Source organism: Aquarana catesbeiana, linkage group LG07, assembly GCF_042186555.1.
Source record: "Aquarana catesbeiana isolate 2022-GZ linkage group LG07, ASM4218655v1, whole genome shotgun sequence".
NCBI lineage: Eukaryota > Metazoa > Chordata > Amphibia > Anura > Ranidae > Aquarana > Aquarana catesbeiana.
Window position 1 is genome coordinate 208,858,349 of NC_133330.1, and position 15,126 is coordinate 208,873,474.

The following is a 15,126-nucleotide window of genomic DNA, read 5'->3' on the forward strand; positions in this document are numbered from 1 at the left end:
ACAAGGGTAAGGGCTGCTGGAGGCTTTGTAATTGATCACAGAGTGCGCCTGTCCACAGACTCTGTTGATCGGCTCACATTCATAAAAATGAATCAGTCTTGGATTACCAGCTACCAAGCACCTGATGCTGATGTAACCGATTGATTTTTCTATGGATGTGGGATCCCTTGAAGACTGCATATTCTGAGTGACTATCCTATTATGCTGAGTGACTATCCTATTCCTCCTCAATTTTCATGATAATAGCTTCTAAGAATATTTTTGTTTCAGTGCACCACCATCACTACCTAAGGCCCAATATTTCTGCCCCTGTTTAACAGGGGCTTGTAATTACAATTTTTGATCAAATATTTAACATCAGGGCTCGTTCCTGCGCTCAACAAGAGTATCTGTGAGGGGTTGCATTATTGTGGCACCACCACTGCCTAAGGCCTAATTTTTCTGCCCCTGTTTAAGTGTAATTACAATTTGTGATCAAATATTTAACACCAGGGCTCGTTCCTGCACTCAACAAGAGTATCTGTGAGGGGTTGCAGTGCTGTGGCACCATCACCACTGCCTAAGTCCCAATTTTTCTGCCCCTGTTTAACAGGGGCGCGTAATTACAATTTTTGATCTAATATTTCACAGCAGGGCCTGTTCCTGCACTCAACAAAAGTATCTGTGAGGCTTTACAGTGTTGTGCTACCACCACCACCGCCTAAGGCCCAATTTTTCTGCCCCTGCTTAACAGGGGCATGTAATTACAATTCTTGATATAATATTTCACAGCAGGGCCCGTTCCAGCGCCCACCAAGAGTAACTGTGAGGGCTTACAGTGTTCTGGTACCACCAACACCTAAGGGCAGGCCGTATAGTATATACAGGCGGTCCCCTATTTTCAAACATCCGACTTACAAATGACTCCTACTTACAAATGGAGGGAGACAAAGGGACAAAGGGAAGTGTGAGGAAATCTACCCCTAGGAAGGAAAATTCTCTCCTGTAAGAGTTAATGGGAAAAAGGTGTCTCCCCACTGATGCTTTATTACCAAACCTTGTTTCCCTAATAACCCAAATTTTTCAAATTCTAATTGTCATTGGGACAGAAAGTGAGGTGAAATCTTCTGAACAGGGGCACAGACAGCAAAACAAATGTTACAGGGGTGAAGATAACCCTTCCCTATGTTTGTATACATGTGACCTCGGTGGTATGGATGTGTCATTGCCATCATCCCATATCAATTTGTAGAAAATTATATAAACCTCTAACAGGATTTTTAAGGCAATGAAAATTTAGATTTAAGTAAAACAAATTATATTGTTATCAGAGTAAAAGAAGTAAGAAAGTTACAAAAAAAAAAAGAAAGTGATCAAGTGAAAATTCAAGAACAATTATATGTACACCAAAATATTAATAAATCACATTGCAAATATTGCATTAACTGATAAAAAGAGAATTTTTGGAAAGAAGTGATACAGCACACCACCCGATACAATCACCACAGATGACAGCCGTGGCGTCAAGTAGTGGGATTCCAACGCGTTTCAACATGTGTATTTCAAACAAAAGTCTTCTTCAGGGAAATGCATCACAGTCTAAAAAACAAAACAAAATAATGATATTACAATTTATGAATATATATATGTGTACATTTCTGCACTGTGAGGCTATTATATTACTCACATCCTCCCAAAGCATCCCCTGGGCAAATGTAAGCTCCCATGCCAGGTAAAGAGTCCCAAGTCTCCAAGGGTTAGAGTGTCCTATAACTCCTACAAGATGGCTGGATAGATAAATTTGATCCAAATCTTTGACGTTTCAGCATCAAATACTGATAGCTGTCTGAAAAAATAAAGCATAATCAGTAAAGATGACAGCAAGGGTGGCGGGGGCCAGGGGGGCGCCACAGCAAGCCCCCCCCACACACACACACCCGCACCCACACCCCCACACCCACCCAAGCACCACCAAATAACCAACAATTTCTAACCTCCCATGCAGGGAGGGTCCTATTCAAATGTAATAGTAAGGGGCAAAGGACACTTACTTTCCCCAAGGGTGCAGGTCGAATAACCTGAAGTGTTGAAAATCCTTGTAGATCCAGCAGGACGTCTGCCCTGATAGCCCTCGGTGGGTCCTGAGAGAGGACCCACTAATTCGGGGTACTTTGTCCCAGTAAGTGGGCTTAGCACTATACGACCATATAATGTGACCAACCCCCCAAATTTTTTGAATATGCTCAGGTGTTTTTAACTAGCCCTGCAGGAAATGTCATTCTTGTATGTGTGCGCTGTAAAATATTTTGTACTGTTTGTAGGTCTTATAGCATCACCATCTTGAATTTAAACGCATTGTATGGTGTGCCCCCCAAATATGTTCTTGTATATTGTAATAGGCCCTGACCAGGTTTTTTGGGCTGGACCACCCCTCCCCCTCCTCATTACCTCCTATTTAGTGGCCACCAGTGTTTAGGATGTATCCCCTTCAGTTCTCCCACATAGAGGAGTTTAGCTCCCATGGTTGAGACAAAGGATCTTCCATTCTAGTACTAGTGTAGAACCCACTAATTCGGGGTACTTTGTCGCAGTAAGTGGGCTTAGCACTATATGACCATATAGTGCGACCAAACCCCCGTATTTTTTGAATATGTTCAGGTGATTTTAACTAGTGATGCAGGAAATGTCATTCTTGTATGTGTGCGCTGTAAAATATTTTGTACTGTTTGTAGGTCTTATAGCAGCACCATCTTGAATTTAAACGCATTGTATGGTGTGCCCCCCAAATATGTTCTTGTATATTGTAATAGGCCCTGACCAGGTTTTTTGGGCTGGAGCACCCCTCCCCTTCCTCATTACCTCCTATTTAGTGGCCACCAGTGTTTAGGATGTATCCCCTTCAGTTCTCCCACATAGAGGAGTTCAGCTCCCATGGTTGAGACAAAGGATCTTCCATTCTAGTACTAGTGTAGGACCCACTAATTCGGGGTACTTTGTCGCAGTAAGTGGGCTTAGCATTATATGACCATATAGTGTGACCAAACCCCCGTATTTTTTGAATATGTTCAGGTGTTTTTAACTAGCCCTGCAGGAAATGTCATTCTTGTATGTGTGCGCTGTAAAATATTTTGTACTGTTTGTAGGTCTTATAGCAGCACCATCTTGAATTTAAACGCATTGTATGGTGTGCCCCCCAAATATGTTCTTGTATATTGTAATAGGCCCTGACCAGGTTTTTTGGGCTGGAGCACCCCTCCCCCTCTATATTACCTCCTATTTAGTGGCCACCAGTGTTTAGGATGTATCCCCTTCAGTTCTCCCACATAGAGGAGTTCAGCTCCCATGGTTGAGACAAAGGATCTTCCATTCTAGTACTAGTGTAGGACCCACTAATTCGGGGTACTTTGTCGCAGTAAGTGGGCTTAGCACTATATGACCATATAGTGTGACCAAACCCCCGTATTTTTTGAATATGTTCAGGTGTTTTTAACTAGCCCTACAGGAAATGTCATTCTTGTATGTGTGCGCTGTAAAATATTTTGTACTGTTTGTAGGTCTTATAGCGTCACCATCTTGAATTTAAACGCATTGTATGGTGTGCCCCCCAAATATGTTCTTGTATATTGTAATAGGCCCTGACCAGGTTTTTGGGCTGGAGCACCCCTCCCCCTCCTCATTACCTCCTATTTAGTGGCCACCAGTGTTTAGGATGTATCCCCTTCAGTTCTCCCACATAGAGGAGTTCAGCTCCCATGGTTGAGACAAAGGATCTTCCATTCTAGTACTAGTGTAGGACCCACTAATTCGGGGTACTTTGTCGCAGTAAGTGGGCTTAGCACTATATGACCATATAGTGCGACCAAACCCCCATATTTTTTGAATATGTTCAGGTGTTTTTAACTAGCCCTGCAGGAAATGTCATTCTTGTATGTGTGAAAATATTTTGTACTGAGGGAGGAGTGACACCATATTGCCGTCTCTGGCATCCTTTATGTGGTGTGGGCGGGGATAGGGCACCGGGCTGACCAATAGTGCGGCTCGCCTATCTGGACCGCCGTCAGGTGCACTCCACGTGGAGACGCTGAACGTCACCTTGGAGACGGACGCCGCCGCAAAGACCGCTCATGCACGCCGCGAAGGCATGTGTTTGATCACGCATGCGCACCGCGGCGTCCCGCGTCTTTAACAGCATGAGGCAACATGTATGGGCCGGCTGCCATGTTGGAAAAGGGCCGTGCCCATACTAACAAAATATGTGTTAATAAAGCCACCCAAGGCAAAAAATATGTATAGTTGCTGTAGATGGATTGGCCTAATATAGGAACAGAAGAAGGAAGGTTTCCCCACATTGGGGTTTTTAGGCAGTGCAATAATGGATATAGACTCAGTTGTATGAAAAAAGTATCACAATTTTTATTAAGTAATAATAGACCATCAAAGTTAAAAAACAGTGAGCTTCAGTGGGAATTATTTAAAAAAAGAGCTGAACATACACAAGTAGACATTTGTTCATAATCATAACTTTGAAACATGAACATTAAACCTGACGCGTTTCAACCCCTACAATTGGGGTCTTCTTCAGAGGATCAGTCTGCTGGGGAGAACATGAAAATGAAGTTGATATACATATACATGTTCCATTAATATAAATATAGTATGAACTACATTGACTATACGATATTTTAGTGCAGCATAGTTACCAAATATAGGTATGTTCAACAAAGAAAACAGATTCCCACATGAAGATCCCTTTAAAAAGTAAGTTGCTTTATCCTCTTCTCCAGTGGGGGGCTCCAACCACCCCTATCACCGCTGCGGCCCAGACCAGGATTGTGAGGTATAGCGTGGCTTACGAGAGATCACACTTTTAAGACGCCGCCCGTCAAAAAGGATGACCGGCCGGAAAACACCAGAACACCTGTGATGAAGGTTTTCAGGGAATAATCAGTAAGGACCCATATGGGAATAGTCACAGTTGATCAGTGGGCTGAAAGAGCCGCTATAAGATCAGAGGTATTGTGAATATGATATATAAGGCCCAAAACCAAAAAATGTTCTGAGCCGTAGCCCTCTGGTGCATGTTCAAATTGAAGAAGAGACGAACATGCACGAGGCAAGACTGCAGGGGATTAAGAAATATTGTGCAAGTGCTGGAAAAAAGATGGTAATGCCAAGGTGAAAAGGAGTGATAAAAAAAAGACTAAGGAGGTGAGAAGAGACATAGAGTCTGTGAGTGATGAAATGAACAACAAAAACAATAAAACAATAAGTGCAAGTGAAAGGGAGAGAGGGGGAGGGGGGGGGGAAGGAAGGAGGGGGGGGGGGGGAAGGGGGAAAAAGGGGTGGAGGGGAAAGGGGGAAAAGAGACAAAGAAGGGAAGAAAAAAAGGAGGAAGGAGAGAGAGAGGGAAAGGAAATAAAGGAAGGAACCGTTAGGGGATGAAGGTGTAATTGTTACCTCAAGGGGTGCTATATAGCTCATGTGGATGCATCGGATTGTCCCATGTGTCTAGACTGTTGTTTTATTGGCCAACCCGGGATTGGTCATAAACTGTGTGAGACTCAGGTAATGGCAACCAAGCCTGAGTCAACCAGTCTAAGAATAAACAAAATATATAATTATAAATATAAAGTATATGACCACATGTGTTGTCAGTGGTCAAAAAATATTTAGCAAGCCTAGTAATCAGTAAATCCCAACTATTTTGGGGTAACGCGATGCTATAACAACACATGGCTTGGAGGGTGTACTTACTGTGTGGTAGCTGAGTGTAGCAGCAAATGTGATAGCAAGCAGCAGAATGTGTTTGCAGTTAGCCAGATGGAGGAGGATTGAGGGAAAATATATCAGGTGTACCTTTATATACCAATAGTTGGGGGATGTATCCGCCCTGTATCCCTCCCCACAGGTGTATGTAATCCGCCGATAAACCAACGACGGGCGGTAAGGCGGCCAAACGTGGCAGCCCAGTGTGATCTCCCCGGCGTTCCGGAAGAGCGGAGCTCCGAAATCTCGTCATCCTCGCCGAAATCTCGCGATGTCTGTGACGTCACATCGCTCGCGCGGGGCCCCGCGCATGCGCAGTGACGAAAGGCATCCGAGGATGTTCCGGAATGCCGCCGGCAAGGAAGGAAAGTCCCCAATGTGGCGCTCGGTGGCCAACCGAGCGCCCAAGGGGAAACATGGGGGGGGAGGGACCGCCAAAATGAAGGCAGGCCTGTCCCCTCCCCCTTACCTTGCCGGGAAGGCACGTCATAGGTCACTCCCGCCTCCGGGATAACAGCAGAGAGGGTGCCAGAGCTCCCCCAGTGGAGGGAGAAAGCAAATCTACAGAAAGGGGAAAAAAAAAAAAGGAGAAATTGAATAAATGTGAACCATGAGCATGTCAGTTCCCCATGGCTCAAAACTATCATTATTAATACATCTCTTAGAATTATTTACCCACGTGGAGAGCCTCAATAAAAAATGGGAGAAGATCAGTCATATGCATAAATATCTTCACACCATCAATTTAATAATGAAAAAGAACAGCAATATCAAAGATGATAACATATTGTAAAATAAAATAAAAGATACAAATGGATCAGCACAGGGGAAACGGGGAGAGGGTGACATGGAGGAGGGGGGGGGGGAGGGAGGGGGAAAGAGAAGGAGGGGGGAGGGGAAGGAAAACCGGGACATAGTCAATGATATCAGTTATTTTAATTCTTTAATTTAGTATAGGACCTTTGTATGAATTTGCTCGGAATGGTTCTATACCATTCATCATTATCCAAGATGTCTTGGCACATCCGTACGTAGTCCTGATTATCCATCAGGACTACGTTGCCTCCTTTGTCAGAAGGTTTTATTGTAATTTCTACATTGTTGCGTAGGGAATCAATGGCTGCCGATTCCTCAGCAGTCAGATTTTGTAGGCTTGTTTTCTTGTATGTGAGTTTAGATATGTCTCTAATTGTTTGTTTTACAAATATCTCTATGTTTGAGTTCAAACTGAGAGGTGGAAATTTTCCAGAAGGTTTTTTCAGTACACCTGATATATTTTCCCTCAATCCTCCTCCATCTGGCTAACTGCAAACACATTCTGCTGCTTGCTATCACATTTGCTGCTACACTCAGCTACCACACAGTAAGTACACCCTCCAAGCCATGTGTTGTTATAGCATCGCGTTACCCCAAAATAGTTGGGATTTACTGATTACTAGGCTTGCTAAATATTTTTTGACCACTGACAACACATGTGGTCATATACTTTATATTTATAATTATATATTTTGTTTATTCTTAGACTGGTTGACTCAGGCTTGGTTGCCATTACCTGAGTCTCACACAGTTTATGACCAATCCCGGGTTGGCCAATAAAACAACAGTCTAGACACATGGGACAATCCGATGCATCCACATGAGCTATATAGCACCCCTTGAGGTAACAATTACACCTTCATCCCCTAACGGTTCCTTCCTTTATTTCCTTTCCCTCTCTCTCTCCTTCCTCCTTTTTTTCTTCCCTTCTTTGTCTCTTTTCCCCCTTTCCCCTCCACCCCTTTTTCCCCCTTCCTCCCCCCCCTCCTTCCTTCCCTCCCCCCCCTCCCCCTCTCTCCCTTTCACTTGCACTTATTGTTTTTGTTGTTCATTTCATCACTCACAGACTCTATGTCTCTTCTCACCTCCTTAGTCTTTTTTATATCACTCCTTTTCACCTTGGCATTACCATCTTTTTTCCAGCACTTGCACAATATTTCTTAATCCCCTGCAGTCTTGCCTCGTGCATGTTCGTCTCTTCTTCAATTTGAACATGCACCAGAGGGCTACGGCTCAGAACATTTTTTGGTTTTGGGCCTTATATATCATATTCACAATACCTCTGATCTTATAGCGGCTCTTTCAGCCCACTGATCAACTGTGACTATTCCCATATGGGTCCTTACTGATTATTCCCTGAAAACCTTCATCACAGGTGTTCTGGTGTTTTCCGGCCGGTCATCCTTTTTGACAGGCGGCGTCTTAAAAGTGTGATCTCTCGTAAGCCACGCTATACCTCACAATCCTGGTCTGGGCCGCAGCGGTGATAGGGGTGGTTGGAGCCCCCCACTGGAGAAGAGGACAAAGCAACTTACTTTTTAAAGGGATCTTCATGTGGGAATCTGTGTTCTTTGTTGAATATACCTATATTTGGTAACTATGCTGCACTAAAATATCGTATAGTCAATGTAGTTCATACTATATTTATATTAATGGAACATGTATATGTATATCAACTTCATTTTCATGTTCTCCCCAGCAGACTGATCCTCTGAAGAAGACCCCAATTGTAGGGGTTGAAACGCGTCAGGTTTAATGTTCATGTTTCAAAGTTATGATTATGAACAAATGTCTACTTGTGTATGTTCAGCTCTTTTTTTAAATAATTCCCACTGAAGCTCACTGTTTTTTAACTTTGATGGTCTATTATTACTTAATAAAAATTGTGATACTTTTTTCATACAACTGAGTCTATATCCATTATTGCGCTGCCTAAAAACCCCAATGTGGGGAAACCTTCCTTCTTCTGTTCCAGTCTTTAAGGGGTGAGCAGCAACTTTCTTCTCCCTAGTGTCCCCTCCATTTTTTTGGCCTAATATAGGAAACCCCCAGAGAACCCTTAATAAACCCCTGATTCAGAGGCTGAAGTAACCGCCCACCAGGGTGGTGGGTCCTGGCAGGCGGACCAGCCAACTGCGGGGAGGGGGAGGGGGAGTGGGTCAGAAACATTTAAATAATAAATAAATAAAAATGTAGAACCACACAGAGTCCCCAAATCCCACTCAAGGTGGATAGAGTGGGAGGGGGACTAGGATTAGTAACCACCGACACGAAAACCCCCACCCGAAGAAAACCCTGAGCGGAGAAAATTGGGAGGCCCCAATGTATAGTATGACACTGGGGCCCCCCTGTGTCAGGTAGGAATAGGACATATGGGGTGAAAACCCACCCAAGGGATTTTTTGGGGGACTGTCCACCCCCGCATGGTTCAACCCCGAGATGCAGAAGGGGATGGTGGGGTGCAGGAAACGGGCAAGATAGAAACATGAGTAATAATGGTAATAATAATGAAAAAAGAATGTATTAGATCACACAATTCAACACGGAAATGTGTTATTTGGTGGTGCTTGGGTGGGTGTGGGGGTGTGGGTGCGGGTGTGTGTGGGGGGGACTTGCTGTGGTGCCCCCCGTGCCCCCCTGCCCCCCCCGCTGTCATCTTTACTCATTATGCCCTATCTTTTCAGACAGCTATCAGTATTTGACGCTGAAACGCCAAAGATTTGGATCAAATTTATCTATCCAGCTGTCTTGTAGGAGTTATAGGACACTCTAACCCTTGGAGACTTGGGACTCTTTACCCTGGCATGGGAGCTTACATTTGCCCACGGGATGCTTTGGGAGGATGTGAGTAATATAATAGTCTCAAAGTGCAGAAATGTACACATATATATTTATAAATTGTAATATCATTATTTTGGGTTTTTTTAGACTGTGATGCATTTCCCTGAAGAAGACTGTGACAGACCTAGCCGGGAGAGAGACTTTTGGAGGGGACTGTATGCTAGCCTCTTGCCGATCGATCGGGGGCCCTTGCATTTGGGGGAACGTTGCTCTTTGTGAGCTGTATGTCTGGGGACCCTGGATTTGCCATATTGGAATAGTGGCTGATTCATAATGCTGGGGCAGATACTGTTAGGAGATGCTGATGTAAATTCCAACACCTGTCTGTCTATTGTCTGCTAAAATGTTTATTGTAAATAAGTCTACTATGGGATCTAAGAGTCATTAGATCCCCCATTGTTATTTGTGTTAATTAACTCTGCTATTGTGTGAAGAAGAGTCTATGTTGATTGTGATAATGTTGATTGGATTTTCTGAACTACAAGATGGCCAGTCTGGCCTAACGGTCATGTCTGAGTCATCTAGGCTGTCTAAAGGGATTAGTTAATTAGCTCATGTTAATTAGGTTAATTAGGTTACAGCTGTATTGTTAGAGTAATATGAGCAGGAGGTATGCACTTCCACTTTGAGTGTATAAAAGCCTGTATTTTGTCAACAAAGATAGATTCCTGTTTGAACTTACATACAGCCTGCCTGGTGTTTGTTCTGAGCTATCATAACTGGACTAGAACGGCACAGAGCTGTGGTTCTAATCCCGGACCATTGGATGACCGAACCATCAGACGTTGCAATCTGATTCAATAGCTGCAGAGGAGTGTCGGGAGAGTGGAATTGAGCGAGCAATGGGCTCGTTACATTGGTTGGCAGCCGTGGGATTTGCTCTCCAGTTACTGGGACACTCCAAACCAGCCTGCAGGAGAGCCACGCTGAAAGACTTACTTGAGAGCCGTGGAGGGAATGGTGGGATCGTGCTTCCTTGCCGTGAACACATCCAAACCATCACCTGGATCCAAGGTAGCAGAATAGCAGGAGAGGAGAGATACCAGCCACCATGGATGAGGAATTCAGAAAGAGGTTGCGAGAGAAGGAGATACAGCACAGAGGACCAGTATCAGAGCAGGTCCTGCTAGGATGGTTTGATTCTATCCGCTGTGAACTCTGGAAGGAAGCGCTAGCCTGTGAGCAGCGACACTAGGGAAAAGTTCTCCCCTCCATCCATGTGAGGTACTGGTCGCAGTATGAAGTGCAAATGCTGTTTTTGGGGGAACAGCCGAACCAGGAGTGGACAGCCGAGTTAAGCAGGCTGATCCAGGCAGAAATGCAGTTGGACGAGAGCTACAGAGCCCTCCAGTGGTATGTAGCCCAAGTGTGCCCATGGACAGCGGATGATAGCCCCACGGAAGGCTTTGACTACGATGGCCTGGGATTGTTATACTGGAGGCTGTCCAGGGACCCTGACTTTGGAAGTGATCGGGAGTGGCGTTTGGAGGAAATAATGGAGCACAGAGAGTGGAGACTGAATGTCTCAGAAGTGCACTGGGCACTGGAAGATTTGGAGTTTCTGGCCGTTCAGGAATGGGAGTTGGAGATCGCCTACAAACAGCTGTTAGACTCTGCTCAGCAGCAGGGTGGTGCTCCCTTTGCCTGGGACTATCATGAAATACCAGTTGACAACTCTGAAATCCTGGCTGAGGAGCTGACAATGTGGCAACCTGCCCCCGCAGCTATGGAGGCGGAGGTCTTATGGCAGATGCAGCAAGTGCTGACTGACCTTGATGAACCTGTTTCTGCATTGGATGAACTTGGATGGAGGAATGTGCCTGTCCAGCAGAATGCCAGAGAATCGGCAGTGGAAAATCTGAAGATTGCCGTCCCCAAACCTGAAGTGCTGACAACAGGGCAGAGCTCTGCTAACCTCTGCCCAGCACTGACAGCATCTTCTGTGTTCCAGGGACAGGAGATGGTGAACCTTTATCCCCAGACAGCAGTTGCAGAGACAGGGGATTTAATAGACTTTTCTGCTGAGGAAGAACAACCTGGTGAGCCTCCAGCAGAAGAGGAGCTGTTATTAGGGTCAAACTTCACTATGCTCTGCCCAGCACCAACAGAAGTATCTGTGAAGTTACAAGGAACTTCCCCAGCTGAAGCGCTGGCAACCGGACAGAGGGTCCAAGATCTCTGCCCTATACCTGCGTCGGTTTCGGAGGCTCAGGTGAGAAGAAGGTGGTCCCTTCCCAGCAGCAGATCAGGATACAGGGGGAGAAGGGAGAGGAGGTGTTCGTCGTCCGTCCCCAACAGTTAGCCGAAGCAGATGGTGTGGGGTTTCCAGCAGAAGGGCTGGCAACAGGGCCGAGTTCTGCTGGACTTTGCCCTCAACTAACAGAGTATGGATGTCCTGTGAAGGGGGATGGGACTTCAGTCTCCACCTGTATATCCCAGGGATGCTGGGCAGTCGGCCCAGATCCCCAACAGCATGACAGAGTGAGCCCAGACACCCTGTCTTCTCTCCAGCAGCAGAAAGGACTCCAGGGAGAAGGGCCAGTCCAGGCCTCTCCCCAGCGGCAGATATGTTCTCTGAGAGAGGCAGAGGTTGGCTGGGTGAGTAATGCTTTGTTTGGAACAATTTGTTTGGGGTACTGTGTGGGTGCAGGCATTAGAGGACTGGAACTACTGACTAACTTCGGAGTCAACCCGTCTGGGGTCTCCTCCTGTGTTAGTCTCCTGCCAAAAGGGGAGAAATGTGACAGACCTAGCCGGGAGAGAGACTTTTGGAGGGGACTGTATGCTAGCCTCTTGCTGATCGATCGGGGGCCCTTGCATTTGGGGGAACGGTGCTCTTTGTGAGCTGTATGTCTGGGGACCCTGGATTTGCCATATTGGAATAGTGGCTGATTCATAATGCTGGGACAGATACTGTTAGAAAATGCTGATGTAAATTCCAACACCTGTCTATTGTCTGCTAAAATGTTTATTGTAAATAAGTCAACTATGGGATCTAAGAGTCATTAGATCCCCCATTGTTATTTGTGTTAATTAACTCTGCTGTTGTGTGAAGAAGAGTCTATGTTGATTGTGATTGGATTTTCTGAACTACAAGACGGCCAGTCTGGCCTAACGGTCATGTCTGAGTCATCTAGGCTGTCTAAAGGGATTAGTTAATTAGCTCATGTTAATTAGGTTAATTAGGTTACAGCTGTATTGTTAGCGTAATATGAGCAGGAGGTCTGCACTTCCACTTTGAGTGTATAAAAGCCTGTATTTTGTCAATAAAGATAGATTCCTGTTTGAACTTACATACAGCCTGCCTGGTGTTTGTTCTGAGCTATCACAACTGGACTAGAATGGCACAAAGCTGTGGTTCTAATCCCGGACCATTGGATGACCGAACCATCAGACGTTGCAATCTGATTCAATAGCTGCAGAGGAGTGTCGGGAGAGTGGAATCGAGCGAGCAAGGGGCTCGTTACAAAGACTTTTGTTTGAAATACACATGTTGAAACCCGTTGGAATCCCACTACTCGACGCCACGGCTGTCATCTGTGATGATTGTATCTGGTGGTGTGCTGTATCACTTCTTTCCAAAAATTCTCTTTTTATCAGTTAATGCAATATTTGCAATGTGATTTATTAATATGTTGGTGTATATATAAATTTTCTTGAATTTTGCAGTTCACTTGATCACTTTCTTTTTTTTTTTTTGTAACTTTCGTACTTCTTTTACTCTGATTGATAACAATAAAATTTGTTTTACTTAAATCTAAATTTTCATTGCCTTACAAATCCCGTTAGAGGTTTACATAATTTTCTACCCTTCCCTATGTTATCCAAGAAGCTTAAAAATAGATTTTTGGCTGGAGCTGCACTTACAAAATGTACCTGTATCAAATTACAAACAGATTCAACTTAAAGTGGGGGTCCACCTACCTATCGTTTTTTTTTTTTTTTTGAGTTCATTCACAAACTTTTCTTCTCAGCATTACATACTCACATATTGTGTGTAATATGTCCGCCTGTGTCAGATTTCGTCGGAAAGAATAACTTATATTATGCACTGCAGGCGGTTTCCATCTTCATTGTGGGCATTTGAAGCCCACAAGCATTTATTTCCTGGATGTGGTGAATGCTGTGCTCCCAGCATTCACCGCTCGTTCCCACACATGCTCAGTGGCATCCTGGGAAGCCTGAGACTAGCTCCCAGGAGTCTGGGAGAGGCTAGAAACACACCTACTCCCACGGGAGGAGAACCAGGAACTGCAAAGAAGAATAGAAAAATAAAAGGTAATTACGGCGATTTAAATTTTTTTAAACGGCATGTCAGCATCTAGGCAAGGAAGAGAATACATACAGATATTGTTCAAAATTTGGGTGGAACTCCGCTTTAAGAACAAACCTACAGTCCCTGTCTTGTTTGTAACTCGGGGACCGCCTGTATACTGATGCTGTTCAGAGTATATAGGGCCTGGGGGCCCCACGCCTTTTTTTTATTTGGGTGCGGGGTTCACCTTAATATCCATACCAGACCCAAAGGGACTGGTAATGGGCTGGGGGGGGGGGCAACATTACATTACAGCCGCAAGCAGTTTTAAATGACTTTTATTCCTTTAGAAATGCCATTTTTAGAAGGGACTGTTCTAAACACGGGAAAAATGTGCCACTTTACAGGCATACTATAGACACCCCCCAGGCATGATGTTTAAAGGAATATTTCACTTTTATTGTTTCACTTTAAGCATTATTAAAATCACTGCTCCCGAAAAAACTGCCATTTTTAAAACTTTTTTTTTGCATTGATTCATGTCCCCTGGGGCAGGACCGGGGTCCCAAAACACTTTTTATGACAATAACTTGCATATTAGCCTTTAAAATGATCACTTTTGTTTTTTTGCGTTCGAGTCCCAGGTTAACAGGTTTTGCGTGTTTGCACAAATTTTTGGTCTGTTCGCATGTTCTGCCGCAAACCGAACAAGAGGGTGTTCGGCTCATCCCTAGTTCACAATGTACTTATCCCATTTAAATGTTTGTGTACATACTGTCATATTCCTGAAAACTTCAATAAAAACATTGAACAAGTAAAGATTGCTGACTTGTTATTTCAACTGCATGTTACTTTTGAGTATATATCAAATGGTTCACAAGTGTGATATGTCACTATAAACCATATTTGCCTTGTTTTGTTTTTTGTTGGGTCATCATCACTATTGCCACGTTTATATCCTTAATATTTAACAAGTGTTTGCATTATATGTAATTATTTGAGCTAGCAGTATAGGTAGCGCTTTACATTTCTTTGATTTTTGATTTTTTTGTATGTGGGAACACAGTCTTTGTTAAGCAGCAACCTAGAGTATACTTATTTTGTTTGTTTATTTATTTACACATCACACCACTCATAGTAGCGCGGAAGTTTTACCACATGTTTTATCCTTTTGTTTACCAAGTGTGTGCATTAACCACTTGCCTACAGGGTACTTTCACCCCCTTCCTGCCCAGACCAATTTTCAGCTTTCAGCGCTCTCACACTTTGAATGACAATTACTCAGTCATGCAACACTGTACCCAAATGAAATTTGCGTCCTTTTTTCACACAGATGGAGCTTTCTTTTTGTGGTATTTAATCACTAGTGGGTTTTTTATTTTTTGTGCTATAAATAAAAAAAGACTGAAACTTTGGTGAAAAAAATGCCTTTTTCTTTGTTTCTGTCATAAAATTTTGCAAATTAGTAA